This window comes from Protopterus annectens, chromosome 1.part1, assembly GCF_019279795.1.
Source record: "Protopterus annectens isolate FY-2018-M chromosome 1.part1, PAN1.0, whole genome shotgun sequence".
Taxonomy (NCBI): domain Eukaryota; kingdom Metazoa; phylum Chordata; order Ceratodontiformes; family Protopteridae; genus Protopterus; species Protopterus annectens.
In genome coordinates this window covers 1,514,887,397-1,514,904,483 of record NC_056726.1, presented here as the reverse complement: position 1 = coordinate 1,514,904,483, position 17,087 = coordinate 1,514,887,397, and the positions used below count along the sequence as shown (strand labels likewise).

The 17,087-nt window shown below is 41.2% G+C and overlaps 1 protein-coding gene across 6 annotated transcripts in view; it reads right to left on the bottom strand.

The window, feature by feature from the left end:
- ADGRB2 (adhesion G protein-coupled receptor B2) overlaps positions 1-17,087 on the bottom strand; it is a 5,411,420-nt gene that overhangs the window by 1,318,205 nt on the left and 4,076,128 nt on the right. The window lies entirely within an intron of this gene.

Genomic DNA, 17,087 nt, shown 5'->3' with positions numbered 1-17,087 from the left:
CCAGAGTGGAGGATGGTGTCGAAAGCCTTGGTGAGATCTAGATAGGCTGTGTGAACCACCTTACCCTCATCTACACCTTTGATGACTGCTTCAAAGAAGTCTATCAGGTTTAGAACACATGATCTGCCTTTTACAAACCTGAACTGGGTGTGGTCCAGATTTTGGAGATTACCAATGTCATTGTTTATAAGTTCCATGATGATACATTCCATAGCCTTGCAGACCAGGCTCATCAAGCTAATAGGGTGGTAGTTCCTGAGGTCTGTGTTGGCTCCCCCTTTGTGGAGTGGGATGACCATTGCTGTGCGCCATTCAGTGGGTGCAAAGTCTGAGGTAAGGCTATGACTGAACATGGTACTTAGGTGGGGTGCCAGTTAGTTCATATAGAACGCAGCCTGGGATGTTCTCAGTTCCCATGGATGCTGTGTTTTTGGCTTTAGAGAGTGTGTTTATTCCCTGTGCAGCCATGATTACAGGAACTTTGCAGTATAGAGATGGGGCATTTAGGGAGTGAGAGAGGGGGTAAAGTTAGCACTGAACCTATCTGCCAGGATGTTGGCAATATCAGTTGGTTCTGTATATTTAGTGCCATTGTGCTATAACTCAGAGCAGATCTGAGTGTTGCCATTGAGATTCTTGACATAGCTATAGAATGCTTTGTAGTTGTCTTTAGAATCAGTGGCAATTTTGTTTTCATAACTAGCTTTGGATGATTTTATGAGGGATCTCAGCTTCTTACTGAGGCTACCAGGGAGTGCCTCCAATCATGGGATTGTTCTCTTTTTAGCAACAGTTTCTTTCTTCTATTGTAGAGTTTGTTTATGGCAAGGGACCGCCAGATTGGCTTCCTTTTTTTGGAGGATAGCATCTTGGTTCTGTTAAGGATTGCACGATCCATGCACTCGTGTAAGTGCTTCTAAAGTGCATTTGTGTAGGATTCAGCAGTTGTACCTCTATTGTCCGTCTATATGGGTGTCATGAAGTTTGCCACTTCTGTCTTAAGAAGAATGAAGTTGGTTTTGGAGAAAATTTTTACGGTGGTTTCCCTAATGATGGGTGGGGGCTGGATGTGGATGTCTAGGGTGATTAGCTTGTGGTGTGATCTGACCAACAAGGAATTGATCTCTGGTGCTGAACACTGATTGTCCATGTTGGTAATGACCAGGTCTAGGATATTGCTGCCCATGGTGGAGGTGTGGATAAGTTGATCCAAGATGTTGGAACTTATGAATTTCATAAAATGTTAAGCAAAAGAGTTGGTACATGAGTAGTTTTCCCAGCTAATGATGGGGTAGTTGAAATCGCCCATTATTAGGGTGTTAGGTTGTACTCTGATATTTTCCAGTGTATCAAGAAATGAGGAGTGGGAATCCTGGGGCATGGTGGGAGATCTGTAGCAAGCTACAATTTGGATTGCCATCTTGCCCAAAGTTAGTTGCACTTGGATAATCTCGGATGCATTATGCTGAGCAACTAGCCTTGAGGTGTGGATATCCTTAATGAATATGGACATGCCTCCGCCTTTAGTGTTCTGGTCAAGGTTAGGTGGCCGAAAGGTGTGGTATGAATTATAGCCTGATGATGCAGGGGTGCTCTCTGGAGCCTTGAACCAGATCTCTGTCACTGCACAGATGTCGATGTTCTCCATTTTAAGGAGTGCCTCGAGTGAGTGCATTTTGTGGTTTAAACTTCTAGCATTGAGTGGCATTACCCTCAGATTTTGTTTGCTTGTACCTGTTATGGTGCTGAATTTGTCATTTGAACCTTGCGTAAAAAAGGCACTATATGAGTGGCAAGAGCCTTAGCCAGTATCCGGAATCCCAAGGGCGACAGGTGCAGGCCATCTCTGGCAAAGCATTGTGGTCTGTCGATCATGTCATCCCAGGAAGACAGATACTGGATCCTCTTAGAATGACATCAGAAGTTTAGCTAATTGCTGAAGTCAATCATTTTGTCCTTGTACCGTGGTATCATTCTGGGTGATGGTAGGATGCTACTCAGGGCTAGGGTCATACCTGCCTGGGCAACAAGATCGGACAGCTCCTCCATTTCTCTTTTCATTTAGACCAGGGAGGTACATCTCAGGTCATTCACACCAACATAGACAATGACAGAGTCATATTTGTAGTTGTTGTGGAGTGACCTGTGTGCATGCATTGTGTGGCAGATCCTGGCACCCGACAGGCACCTGACAGTAACTTTCTCCTTGTTTAGCCTGGTGAGTGGAACATCAATGTGCCTGACTATAGAGTCATCTATGACTAGAATGTTGGGTACGTTGTTATGCCTTATGGGCTGTGGTTGAGTAGCACACTGAGTTTGTGAGCTATGAGTCATTTGGGTTTTGTTAGAAGTGGAGGTTGTTTGCGTTTCTGATTTGGAAGTCCCTGTTGCTTGGTCAGATTTTTATTGAGAGCCTCTGCAATTGTAGGTGTGTTGTTTGTGTTTCTATGTGTGTGTTTTGGTGGTTTAGGTTTTGAGGGACTATGTAATGAGTGTGGTGTGGTGCAAGTGTTTACCTTCTCGTCTTGACTGTCTAGTCCAGTCTTAGGTGAAGAGAGCTTTGCTTTCAGTTTGGCTATATAAGTGCATCTCTCACAGGTTGTAGTGTTGGGTGGTAGGAGGAGAGGGTTGTCTGTGTACATGAGGCAATTGCTGCATTGTCCCAAGATGCCCAGATTCATCAGGTAGACAGGAGAAAACACTGGGAGCTGACCCTTAGACATGCCTGGATAGGTTCTTATTTATTAAGTAATAAAAATTGTTTTCCTCTAGCAAGTGAGGAAAGTTGAGTGCTGTAGTAATTTGTAGCTTATTTAGTGCTTACAACAAGTTCTGAACAAGTGCTGAGCTCAAAGAAACAGATTTGAATGCTAAAACTAAAAACTGGCTAGTTCTAAGGGAAAATTTGAAGAGCAGACGTTATGGTGCCGGGAATAGTTTAACCCTAGCTAAGCAGCGATGCATAAAGTTTTTTTTTTTTTTTTTTTTTTTACATACGCTACCTAGTGCTTACCATTCCCACTGATAAGTTAGAAGGCTTTCCTCCAACACAGAAATGCTTGTTGGCTCAGAAACTTACAAACAGTCATGGTACAGCAAATCTAGATCTGGACTAGACTACTTACAGGAAAGGTAGGAAACAAGCTTAGAATTTTTTTTTTTGTAAAGTGGAAAAGGAGAAAGGAGGAGCAGAAGATAATTCAAGGTTAAGAAACTAAGTGGGTTGGCCTTCTCAAATGTTCTCCCTGTATTAGGTAGAATGAGGTAATGACACTATACTAGGAGGAGTGTCCCAGATCAGATTTACAGTTAGGGTTGGCAACTGCAAGGCCACCAAGTATAAGAACAGGATAGCTGGGTTCTGGTGGCCATTTGAGCGAAGTAGCCTGTCAGACAGACCTGTTTTTCTGGAGTAAGGAATGCCATCTGGGTTGCTGTGTCCAAGCTTGCTCCCAGGAATACAATTATTTGACTGGGGACTATTTTGGATTTCTTTTCATTGATAGTGTACCCCACGGTGGTTAGAAGGTCCTTTACAAATGTCAGGTGCTGCAACGGCTTTTCATGTCTGCCTGAATCAGGCAATTGTCCAAGTAGGGATAACTTTGAAAATGTTCTCTGTCTGCAATAGGCAATGGCTGGAGCCAGGCATTTTGTGAAAGCTCTGGGAGCAGTGGATAAGCCAAAGGGAAGTGCAGAGAACTGCTAATGCATAGATCCTGCCCTGAAACGTAGATACTTCCTGCAGGAGTCCCTGATAGGGATGTGCAGATAGGCCTCCATTAGGTCTAGGGTGGCTAGCCAGGCATCTTTGGACAGCATAGGCAGAAGCTGCTGCAGGGTGAGCATTTTGAATTTTGGCACCACCAGGAAGGTGTTTAGAATGGATAGATCTAAGATTGGGCACCAGATGCTCTCTTTTCTAGGTACCAGGAAAAATCTGGAATAGAAACCTTGGCCTAGCTGTTCTGCAGGAACAGGCTGAATTGCCCTTATAGAGAGCAGGGACTGAACTTGGTTTTGCGCCTCTGCCCACTGGTTTGGAGGAAGGTCTGGGAACCCTTTTGGGGTCGGCACCGTGTTGAAATAGAATTTGTATCCTTGGGATACTATGTTTAGGACCCATCGATTATTGGTGATGTTGGTCCAGTGTTTTGCATGATGGGCAAGTTTTCCTCCTAGGGGCATGAGCAATTGGGCAGAGGTGAGGAGTGGAGTTGAGAAGTCACTGTGAATTCTTTCCATAAGGGGATGTCTTAGCACTTCCTGTTTAGAAGTGGAGGTACTCCATTGCTTAGATCGCTGCATACCCTGAGACTGTAATCTGGGGGTTCTGTTTCCCCTGGGTCTAGTCTGAGATGGCCTTAAAGGGTCTGGAAAGGACCAATGTTTTGAGGGGCAATGCCTACTGAATCTTGGAGGCTGCACTTGCAAAAAAATCTTTGATTGTCTGCATAGACTTAGCCTTTTCTTCCATTTTTTTTAAAACCTCTACTGCTTTGCTGCCAAACAGATTGTCCTTGTTCAGAGGAACGTCCAATAATTTTGATTTTAAATGGTCTGGCAAGGTCTGCTCCTTAAGCCAGGCATACCTTCTAAGTACAGAACCTGTTACTGCTGCCCTGCAAGATGCGTCTAGGGCGTCAAACCCACATTACAGGGTATGCTTGCTTACTTGGCTTGCAGAATGTATAAGCTCCTGTAATTCTTTATTTTCTGAACAGTCAGGAAAGGTAGATAACTTTTGCTTAATAAGTTCCATAGTATGTTGCTGGTATTTCAGCATATGGAACTGACAATTCAATGCTCTAATGATGAGAGTTGCAGAGGCGTATACTTTTTTACCCCATCTGTCTAAAGCTTGGGAATCCCTGTCCGAAGGGGTGGGATTCTTAGCTCTAGTTGCTTTTATTCCTTTAGGTACTTGGGACATGACCTCTGGGTCAGCATTAGGATTTTTGAAAATAAAGTTTTGTGAGTCAGGGACTCTGTAGTACCTGTCAGGTTTCCTGGGAGCAGGAAGTAAAGTATCAGGAGTTAGACTGGATTCCATAAAGACATCATCCACAACATCCAGAACAGGAGGGATAGCTAAGAGTCTGTGTTGTGGTAAATCTAAAAATTCCCTGAGTCTCTTTTTGAACTGAGGATAATCCTGGCATTCCCAATGGAAATGCTCTCTCAAAGTATGTAGGGTTTCACCAAAGGAAAAGTCCTCTGGAGGGGAAGCAGAAGGAATGGATTCCTCTGCATATGAATCCTCACAGGCAGATAAGGGCATGTCTACATATTCAGAGACCTCAGAGACATTGGACTCTTGGTCATATAAAGCTGCTGGGGACAAGTCTCTTTTTCTTTTAGCAGGGGAAGGCTGGCTTCCCCTAATCAGCATGATCAGGTCTTCTGCCATATCTGAGATTGTGGCAAGGAATCAGGCATTTGAGTTTGGTCGTCATTTTTTTAGATGTAGCTCATACTCTTGGCCTTAGAAACTCGGTAGTTTTAGAAAGAACTGAAGACACAAAAGAAGTAGTCAGTTTGTGCTGAATATCGATAGTGCGAAGAACTTCCTCAGAAGCCGGTGCCTGCATAGCGGCTCCGGACCCATCCAAGGTACAGACAGCCACAGGTTCCACATTCAAAGAAGAGTCTCGTCACATACAAGATTCCAAATAGATATCGGTAGAGGCTTGCAAACCCATCAAAGCGGGCATCGGGGCTGTGAAAGTGACTCACTGAGTACCGGCAAACTGGTGACTAGCTTAACGGAAGCATCGTCTGCAGTTTTGGACCTGTGCGGTCTGTCTCTGCCTTTATCCTTACTTTTTTGGAAGATTGGTAGTCGGATGACTTACAGAAGACATTTTGGAATACGGAGATTGAGAACGAAAGTATTTAGCAACAATAAGGGCCCGATGATGAATAGTTCGGGGGTTGAACAAAGCACAAAACCGACAGCGAGGTACGTTGTGGTGTGGGCCTAAACAGGTGACGCAGTAAGAATGGAAATCTCGGTGTGGTATTTGCTTTCCACAGGCGAGACAATTGTTAACTTTTTCTGACATCGGTTAGATCAAGAAAAAAGGATCCCCAACAGGGTACTTAGCTTTAGAAGACTTCAGGATGATTCAATTCGGAAATGAAAACTCAAGTAGCGGCCAAGCGCCACTCGTGTGAAATGCTTCTGCTTCGGGCTCCTCGGCAAGAAAGACTGATGTAATGGCAATGGCTGCCTGTTTTTATACCTCTGATGACCTGACGTCAGTACTGAAACGACAGCAACCGATGCAGAAATACTAAGCCTCTGGTATTCAGGCCGACTGAGGGCTACCCCTGGCAGGATAACCCAAGTGTGATGACTGCAACAGTGAAACACACAGAACATCTACAGGAACACTGTGTATACTGACAGCAGACTTTACACATGAACAAATGTGGTTAACACATTTGTAATTTGTTCATGTGTAAAGTTGAAAAAAAAAAACGTTGTAATTGTTAAAAAATAAACGTAATCTTATTTAATGGCATGTACTGTGGTGTGCATAAAAACACTGCCATTTCCTATGTTGAGGTCCAGCCAAAAGTACAGCAATTTGGAGATACTTGCTATCTTTTGTTTTTAAAACAAAAAAATTTAGGCGCATGCTCATCTCTTAGAACAAAACTGCCAAACTTACTTTCTCTCATCTGTTTCCTTCTTTGTCTGCCTAGTTCTAAGGAAATTGGATAATCTGACTGGAAGCCACTCCCACATGTCACTAAGCAGCTACCAATTAGGTTGCTACACATCTGAATGGACCCACCTGATTATGCAATTAGTTTGGGTTCCCAGGCTTCTGTGCATAAAATCATGCTGTTCTCACACCTCTTTCTTTTTTATACAGGTTTTGAAAGCTTCAGAAGTGTGGAAACAGCTATATTGCATTCTCTTTGCTGGAATTTGATTGGAGTGGCCAGATATTCCCTGTAGGTTTGTCTTCCATTTCGAAAGGTAGCAAGACCAGTTTAGCTGTTAAAGTCCTTATGGCTGTAAAACATATAAAACATATATTAAAAATTATATTTTGTAGAAACAGTGTGTGTGTGTGTGTGTGTGTGTGTGTGTGTGTGTGTGTGTGTGTGTGTGTCTACTGGGGTGATGCTAAACACCAGGGTATCATACTGTAAGCTGACTCTGTGCGCGTGTGTGTGTGTGCGCGTGTGTGTGTGTGTGTGTGTGTGTGTCTGTGTGTTTGTGTGCATGCACGCGTGTGTGTGTGTGTGTCTGTGTGTGTGTGTATGCGTGTGTGTGTGTGTGTGTGTGTGTGTGTGTGTGTGTGTGCACGTGCGTGTCTGTGTGCGTGTGTGCATGTGTGTGTGTGTGTGTGTGTGTGTGTGTGTGTGTGTGTGTGTGTGTGTGTGTGTGTGGGCACTTGTATTGTTGTGACTCATGCTAAGGAAAATGCTATCTGGAGCTAACAAGGTCTTGGTCAACATTTATGTGACTAATGCTAACATCTCTCCCTTCCTACATGGTCCACCTCATAAGTAAGGTTATTTCATCCAGGAACAAGGTCATAACATCCCTGTACTTCTCCTTTTTCAGACCCATTATTGAATACAATGCCCCCTTCAGCATGTACCTTGCCACGCACATGCAGCAGTTGGAGAGACCACAGAGGTTCCTGACCAGGAAAATCCAAGATCTCAAACACATATCCTATACAGATAGGCTAAAAGCCTGTCCCTCTGCTCAGTCTCATACAGACTGCTAAGAGTTGACCTGTGTCTGGCATACAAGGCCATTTCAGACCCAGCTTTGATGGAGTTGCTACATATCCATAAGACAAACTCCACTTGTGCAACCCACACGCAAGGCCTTAACCTGGTCTCTGACATTAATAGAACTTGTTGGCAAGATAGATTTGTGTCCCAAAGACTCCCCTGTCTTTGGAATAGACTCCCTCTCCATGTCAAGCAGAGTATCTCTCTAGCCCTCTTTAAGAGGAACCTGGACGATTGGATGGAAAACAAAAAATATACCTTTAGGATCCCACCTGTATCCCTGCTGGACAGTGAAAACAGCTGCTGACTTTGAGGGAACATGGGTGAAATTCTTGGCTAGGCTTATAAGGGCCTCCTGGCTAATAGCCTTGTATCATCCTATGAACTTTACAGTAAACACCGGTGGTCCTCAAGGATCAATCCTGGGCCCCCTTTTGTTCAATATCTTTACTAACAATCTTCACTCAGTCTGTCACCACTCCACACTCCTAGATTATGCACATAACTCTACACTAATCTCCACTGTCCCTACCATCCCTGCTCTCTTTGCTCTTACACAAAACACCTTTTCTTCTGTTGAAATATGGCTCTGATAATCAGCTTGTACTTAACACGAAAAAACAAAACTTCTTCTCTTCACTCCCAAATCAGTGGCCACCACAAATCCTCCTGTTCCATCATCTCTTTAAACAATACCATCATTATGCCCAGAACCCACACACAACTACTTGGCGTCATTACCAATGATGAACTGAAATACAATATACACATTCAACAGTGCATTAAAAAAAATCAGAAACTAGGTGTTCTGTATCGCAATCTGAAACTCCTAACTCCTTCCTTTAAACTCTCCCTAGCTCAATCTCTTCTGTTACCCTGCCTACTGTATGCAGCCCCTATCCTCACTAACATTCAATCTACACTACTTTCCAAACTTGAACAAACATACAATAAAATTGCAAGGTTTGTCACTAATCTACCCCTCAGTTACATCACTGTCATGCCCTCAAGACACTACACTGGTCCAAATTCCCCAACCTAGTACTCCCTCAACAATTACATATTACCCACTCTATCTTGAACAATCCTTCTTCACGTCCTATATCCTTAATCTTATATCCTTCTACTGCCCCCGCTGCCTACTACGTACTTCCAACAAGCTCTTCCTTAACATCTACAAACCCAACAAAAATATTCGTAAGTCCCTTTACAAATACTCAATAGCTCATGCCTGGAACACACTTCCACCCAATTTAAGAAGCATCTCACAAAGGCAGCTGTTTAAGCATGAACTTAAACAAACTATCGGGTCCTACCTATATCAATCCCCTATATGTTAACTAATGCCAATTATAAATCTGTTTCACCTATATCCATCTATCACCTCTTTTTTCCTACTTTTCTCTATGTCTCACCTTATACAGCTTGTATTCATGATCTCTCCTATTTTGTCAACCCATCTTTCTCTTGCCAAATATCATTACTTCACCTCAAACATTCTGCATCAGTGCATTGTCCCATCCTTTGTAGTATACTGTTCCTAGTTTTCCAGAATGTAATGACATTATTTGTTTTCATTATCAGGGCCGGTGTTAGGATCTTGGGGGCCCCCAGTAAATGTCAAGTTGGGGGCCCCCTAGGCACTTCCAGTGCAAGTATCACCCTGTCACTGCCACCCCTCCTAAGCAACCTTTTAGTTCATGCTTCAAGCTTTTAGGAGTAATACACACCATCTGACGTGTAGCTACAATGTTCTTTTTACATAACAACAGGTCAAACAACAGGTCACTGTACCACATTATGTTGGCCCATCTCAGAAAGGGACATTCACAATTACTGGCATGACGTTGCAACAATTATACATCACAACAACTCTATGTAACTGTCTGGACTTGGGTGAAATGGCAGACCCCCCAACACACACACACACACACACACACACACACACACACACACACACACACACACACACACACACACACACACAGATGCACTCACACACACACCACACACACGCACACACACACGCACGCATGCACGAGCACAAACGCACACACACAAACACAGACACACACACACACACACACACACACACACACACACACACACGCTCCAGACCTCCCGTTTCCCATCACGTTGAGCTCCCCATATGATGCACATCAGTTTTTTCTTTCTTTTCTTACATTTTGCATTATTCTTCAGCTTTTTCAAGACACCATAACTTTATATATGCTCTGAAGTGCATTTTTTTCCTTTTTACACAGCCTTTTTGTTCAGTGATGGCATAAACAGAAATTATAATGAAAGAAAGAAATTCAGTGTTTCTGTTCAGCTATAGTTTTCCTGGCATCCTTTCAAAAGACCTTTCCTAACCAATACAGCACAATAGCAGTCTTTTAGGAAATAACACAAAAAAGCCAGGGTCCAAGAAGCCATAGGGTTATAGATGCTCCGGGATGTACTTTAGAGCATTTCCCAACCTTTTAATCCAGTGGTGGCCTAAACTAAAATTATGAGTAAGAAAATAATTTCAGTCTTTTTTTTTAATTTCTTTTTTGTCTTTCAAGGAATGTATTAAGTTGCACCCAAGACTGAATCTTCAAAGCTGACAAAATAATAGCTCACAATAAACTAACAAGCCAATTGTTGTGAGGATACATAGGTTTATCCCAGAATACTGCATGTCTCCATAAACTCCCCCCAATAAAGACAGTCACTGCCTATGTATCCCACTGGTGCTAGATTGGGATGAAAGCAGAGGTACAAATTGCCACAGTCATGTATTTTAAGAGACTGCTGACATACATATACATAGCATGCCTCCTCACTCCTCACCCATAGCCCCCAAATGCAGCTAGCTACCAGTATACATGCCTGATGTATGACTGTGAGGAAAGTGAAGAAAAACATGATGACAGTAATGTATTCTACTTTGCTGCTCCTAGACAATACACTACCCCTACATAAGTTGTAGTAACTTTTTTGTACACCTGTAAGGTCTGTTAGAAAAGGAAAACAAACAATAACCACATTGTCCTTAGGCCAAACATAGGTTCATAGGTTCATAGGTTGGTACTGGGCTATCTGCCCGAAGGCATATATTAGCCCAGCCACATTGTGCGGTATTCACCGCCCCTTTAGTAGTTCCCTAGACCCTTGTACTAGCAATAAGCTATACTGACCTCCTGTGTACACCTGTAAGGTTTGATTGTAATGAAAATTAATGAGGTAAGAGCCACACAATCCCCAGCCCCCCCCCCACACACACACATAACCTTCAGTAGTTTTCTGCACACACACACACACACACATCTAAGCAGGGCTGGTTTAGAATGGGTGTAGTTAAGAGAAGTGGCTGTTATTAGCTTTAGCCTACCAGGGTCATATCACAGCCCTGTTCAAGTTAAAGAGCTTTAATCAGAAAATGAATAAATTTGTTTTATCCTCATTTTCCCCACCAGGAGCAGCTTTTGTGGGGCCCCCCACATAGTCAAGAGTGATTAAGGGAGCCTCCCATATCTATTTATAAAGTCTAGAGAGTATGGGCCACCAGAATCCTAGGAGTTCTAAGTGTCTGAATGTTTTGTGAAATATTTTATGCCTTACTTTTGAAAAATAATTACTTGTTAGCTGTATTTTTTACTGATACCCAGAAGAATAATGTATGTCTCCTAGCATTACTGGATGTGTGCACAGATACAAATCAGTCATATGTTTTACAAAGACACACAAGCATAAGCCATAGCAATATTAGATGTGTGGTACAGTGGTAGCATTGCTGCCTCACAGCAAGAGGTTCTCCTGTTCGATTCTCGACTGGAGTGCCTTCTGTGTGGAGTCTGCATGTCCTCCCCACGGTCAAGTGGTCTCCAAAAGACATGTGTGAATGGGTGTGCCTTTGCTGAAGCTTGGGTGTTGGGCTGGCAACTCGGCACCATAAAAAATCATTAGCATACCGGAGTTCCGCTGTGGCGACCACTAACCAGTAAAAGCCGAAAAGACAAACAAACTTATTTCAGCAAATAGCAATACATTGTGCAACACTGATACTCCTATACCACATCAGTGACTGCTGTTTAGCAGTCATCAAACAGCAGCAGAGGTAAGTCACTTTTATTTACCTCATTGAGGAGTAATGCATATATGTCACTGCCCCTGATTTCACAGACTTTCCCTAATTTTGCTCATAATTCTCCTCTGTCTTTTGTAAAAAGTTTGATTTGCTGGTAAATCATTCAAAATTACAATCAATAAATCCAGACATCAGAGTTTTGTACTTCTTATTGTCCAAAAATGCATGCTGATACAACAGCTATTATTCTATTAACTTTTTAAAGTGAATTAGAGTAATATTTAAAGCGTGTTCTTGATTTTGAGACTTTATTCTGCTATTATTTTGGCACTAAGCTGAATTCTTCAGCAAACAAGTGAGAGTTACAGTTCTGGGTGGTCTGCCAGTATTTGTAAAACTCCCTGAAACATTAAAGCATTGCTGAAGACTGGAAGCATTATCTCTTCTTATAATGCAAGGGATGCACTGAGATCGGTCACTCTGGGCTACTGAGCTCTCTTGTGCTTATCTTACTTATGTTCATTATCAACTTGACCTTAAAAGGGTCAAAGGTCATATCACCGCCATCTTCAGCTTAAGGAGCATAATCATGAAATACATTTCTTAAACATTTCCCCCAGCCAGCAGCAGCGTTTGTGGGGTCCCCACATAGTCAAAGATGATTAAAGACTCACCCCTGCAGCCACAGGTATTGCAGGTACCCAATGCTGGCTATGTTGTTAGTTTTAGTGGAGATAATTTCCACCAGTAGGATTTGTGGCACTACATCAGTGGTGAAATATTTAATGGAATTTTGAAGCCTGTTACTTGATAAAACACTGTTACTATCACCAGAGATATCTTTGGATTTTAAAGGAGATGCAAATAAGAGTTACTATCCACCTGGTTTCTTACGTATACAAGTCTGCTGTACTAGCTTTTGCTGGTTTGACAGACAGGTCACAAAATATCAGGATAACATAACTTGCTGTGGTTGGGAGCCCCCAGGAATAAAGGGCCACAGGCGACCACAGGGTTCGCTGGTGCCTAAAGCCGGCTATGTTCATTACATCTCACATACTTGTGTAACATTTGACCTGTTGTTCAATGTTCTTTTACTTTAAAAAACTTTGTATTATTATCTGATGTATTTGACCTTTAGTTTATATTCTTATACTTTAAAATTTTGTATTATTACGTGGAGCTTTTCTCCTAGGGTCTCCACTGAAAATGGGCCCCTGGCTCAGTTGGACTAACTCAGTTAACAAATGTCAAATAAAATTGCTTTTATTCACTCATTTTGTAATACTCAAACTTTCTATTTCAGGGTCATGTGGTAGTTGGATCTTACCATATGTCTCTTACACTGTTGGCAGTAACCCCAGTGTGCTAAATGCAGGTAATTAGGCTTCTCTGATGAGTGGGGTACTTAGTCACATGAGAGTCATAGGTTTTGGGGCTGATATTCCAACTTGTTCAGAAATAAGATATGCATATTAGCATAATTATCATGTTTCTGCACTTATCTCTGGGATTGTGCCCTTGGACAGATTGTAATTCAATATTCCACATGCCCAGTTACCAGGGAGGTCATGAATGACTTCTCAGATGAGTATGGCACTTGGTAACAGAACAATTATGAACTTTTTCCTGGAAATGTTTATGGCATATGCTCATAATTACATTGATATCTTCAGCTATAGAATATTTACATGAGATTCTATGGTATCGACTGAAAGTGTATACAATTCCTAAAAAAACTTTGACTGATTGTTGCTGTCTAACCGGCACTGCATGACAAAAATGTACTTTTATTTACCCGTTAAATAAAAATTTACTTTTATTTACCCACTAAATATTTTGATATGCATAGTATTCATAATTATGGAAATATGTCAAAATTGGAATGCCATCTACAATTATAGTTTTCAGGGTTGGGAGGGTGGCCTAATGGTTAAAGTGTTTGCCTTACAAACACAACGTGCAGGGTTCGAGTCTCCCAAGGGATAATTGGCTAGGCTTAAAATGGCTCACAAGGGCAGTTAGCTTAGTACTAATCTATTAACCTATGAACCTAAAAGAAGTATCATCTGCACAAAAAAAAGTCCAGTTGATTGTTGGGATCTGTCTACTATGGTTACAAAGATTTTAATACTTCTTTGCATAATTGTAATAAGTAAATGTATATATTATCTAATTACTTGCTAAATATACGAGTATTTTGTCTGAGTGGCATATTTATATTACCATTGTGAAGTGGTTTGTGTGATGAATAACTTTCATATCTTAACTTTATTTTTTTGTAACTTTTATCATTTTTGAGATATATATATATATATATATATATATATTTGCTTACAATTGGGTTGAAAAATGCATTCTCCGAGTTTTACTTTTGGTGAAGACTGTCCCAGAAGGAACTCTGTAGGTGTCAGGAAGTGTGAAATTCCACTCAGTTTTAGGGTGAAAGAGTTAATTTGTAATGTTATATTTGATACTGGGGTTGAGCACGTGCGTGTGTGTGTGTGTGTGTGTGTGTGTGTGTGTGTGTGTTAGGGTTAGAGTAAGACCTAAGGAAGGGGATAAATATATTTGGTGTGTGTTTTGTGTTTTTTTCCTGTGTCTGTGTGGGTCTTGTTTAGAAATATTGTTAGGTAAAAGGTTACTGGACAGACTTAGTGCAGTAACAATGCCGAACCTCCCTGCTCTGAAAGATAGGTTCAAATCTTCCACCAATCCTTTCAGATTCCAACCCTCTGGAATCACTGTTCTTTTATGTGGAACTTCCACCAAATGGGAGGTCAGAGAAGAAAAGGAGAGAAACACAAAGTAACAAAGTAGTGGCACTTCAGTTCTTCAAATGGAGTCCAGCTATAGAGGTCATCACAAGCACTGTCAGACCATCGCATTAGTGTACTATCAGGGAGTCTATGCATTCATAATCACACTCTTCCCCCATGTGGTTCACAGGCTGGTCACTCCTGTACATACAAAACCATCATTAAAAGTACATGAGTGACGGTGAGCAGGGATATTATGTATTAACCAACAACAATGTGCTGGGGCTATCAAGGTGATGTACGTGAACTCAGATATGAAGTTTGGTAAAATAATCCTGTCCTTTATGTACGGTGTACAGGGCAGGTTTGGTGCAGATGTGGCAGTAATTTCAGATGAGTTTGAAAGAACTGTCTATCAACGAGATTTGATGGAATTGGTATTCTTGGGAAACAATTAACCCTGACATAAGAAAATAACTGTACCCTCACATGAGCAGTCTGATGCAAACACTAACCACAAATGGAAAAGCAAAGGTAACGAATCAAAGACAAATTAAGTTTTCCCTAATTAGGCATTTTTGTGAGTTGCTAAGTATACAGATCAAAAGAAGGGTCAGGGCTCAGAGGAGTGCAGTATAAAGGTTCACTGGGAGCTCGATTGTGACACAGGGGTTGTGCAGACAGAGTTTTTCAAGTTGATTGAAATCTTTACCTGAACAAAGGCCAAAGATGTCCTCTATGGTCATGTGGAGAAGGGAATGGGTAAACAAAAGACCTATCATCTCAAACTTGAATGGACCCTATCACACAGTGATCTCATTTTGTGCTGGTTTTTACACATTTGCAGAGGTGATGCAAGTACCTGTTAAGCAGCCCAAAGCACACTGCGCTCATATTTTACATTAGCAAACCAGTTCTCTCACACACACACACACACACACACACACACACACACACACACACACACACACACACACACACACACGCACAAGTACACACACTGAGGTATACCTTATACAGACTTTTAATAAAAGCAGTAGACGGCCTAATTGATATGCTTTGCTTTGTTTTGTGTACTACAGCAGCGGACGTAAACTGTGTTGTAATAGTTTTAAAGAAAACAGCTACCCAATCTGTAGTTAATGCAGAGGGTTAAAGTTGTGAACTTTAATCCCAGTGGTACAGAGTTTGAATCCCTTAGCCTTCATTTACCTGCTGTGTGACCTTCAGCAATTCATTTAACCACACTGTGCTTCAGGGCCACTACAAATTTGTGCTAGGGTCTTCAGTGGTCCCCTGGACTGAAGCCTAAGAGCTACTTATGAGCATGTAAGGCACAGGAGTTTCAGACAAGAGCACCAGTGCATTATGCAGTTACAGCCCTCCACAAGTCTGGAAATGAAATATCATAAGCAGTTCCAGTTACACCAGACGGAGTAGTAAAAGCTGTAGAATCTCGCTAATATACACAGAATAACATCTACGATTAAAACAGTGCAAAACTGAATAGTTAAATTATTAAGACTATACAGAAACACACATATCAGCAATTTGAAGGCCCCCATATGGTTTCATGCTGGAACTACAAAAAAAAGTGTAATTCAAAAGAAATTTTAAAACATGCTGCAATACCATTAAGCCATTTTTGCAGTGGAGCTTCTGCCACTAAAGACACTGTTATAGTGAGTTTTTTCTCTCACAACTCTTCTTATATGTGTATATATTTGTGTATGTGTATATATATATATATATATATATATATATATATATATATATATATATATATATATAAATATATATATATAAATATATATAGATAGTTATAGATATAGATATATTCTAGCCGTGGGACTCATGTATCCTGAAGGGAGGCAACTACTATGAGGTATTTTTTTTTTATACAGATTGCAATTTTATTCTAGTTTAACAGATTAACAAGGGTTTAAAAGGAAAGTAAGTAGGTGAACTAGTTTAAATACAGTGGGTCTGTAGGTTGTTACTTTACATCAACGTGTCACTTTTGAGTAATGTGTATATAAACCTGGAAAGTTTATGGCTTCACATTAAAATCTGATTAACAGCCTCCAAGTCTCTTTCTGCATTCCTGTATTATAAACAGAATTAATCTACTTCTTTGCTACGCTTCTTGAAGGTGACTCAATATTTGGTGGGCTGTCTTGAAATAAAATATTTGACAGCAAAATCATTTAGCAATGTGTGTTGCTGACATTTCACACAGACAATATAATAACTCTGTCTTCATTATATGTGTTTATTAATTACACTTTCATTACTTGTCAGCTGATGCAGAATAGCGAGCAAACAAAACAAGAGGGAGAAGCTGACATAAAACGCATGAACAGAAAACATTTCATTGTTATATAAGCACGTCATGGTATGTATGGATGTAAAACAAAGCACACTATATAATAACTTATAAACCGTTGGAGGTAAAAGACAAAGTCTGTTTCAATAAACACTTCTGTGAG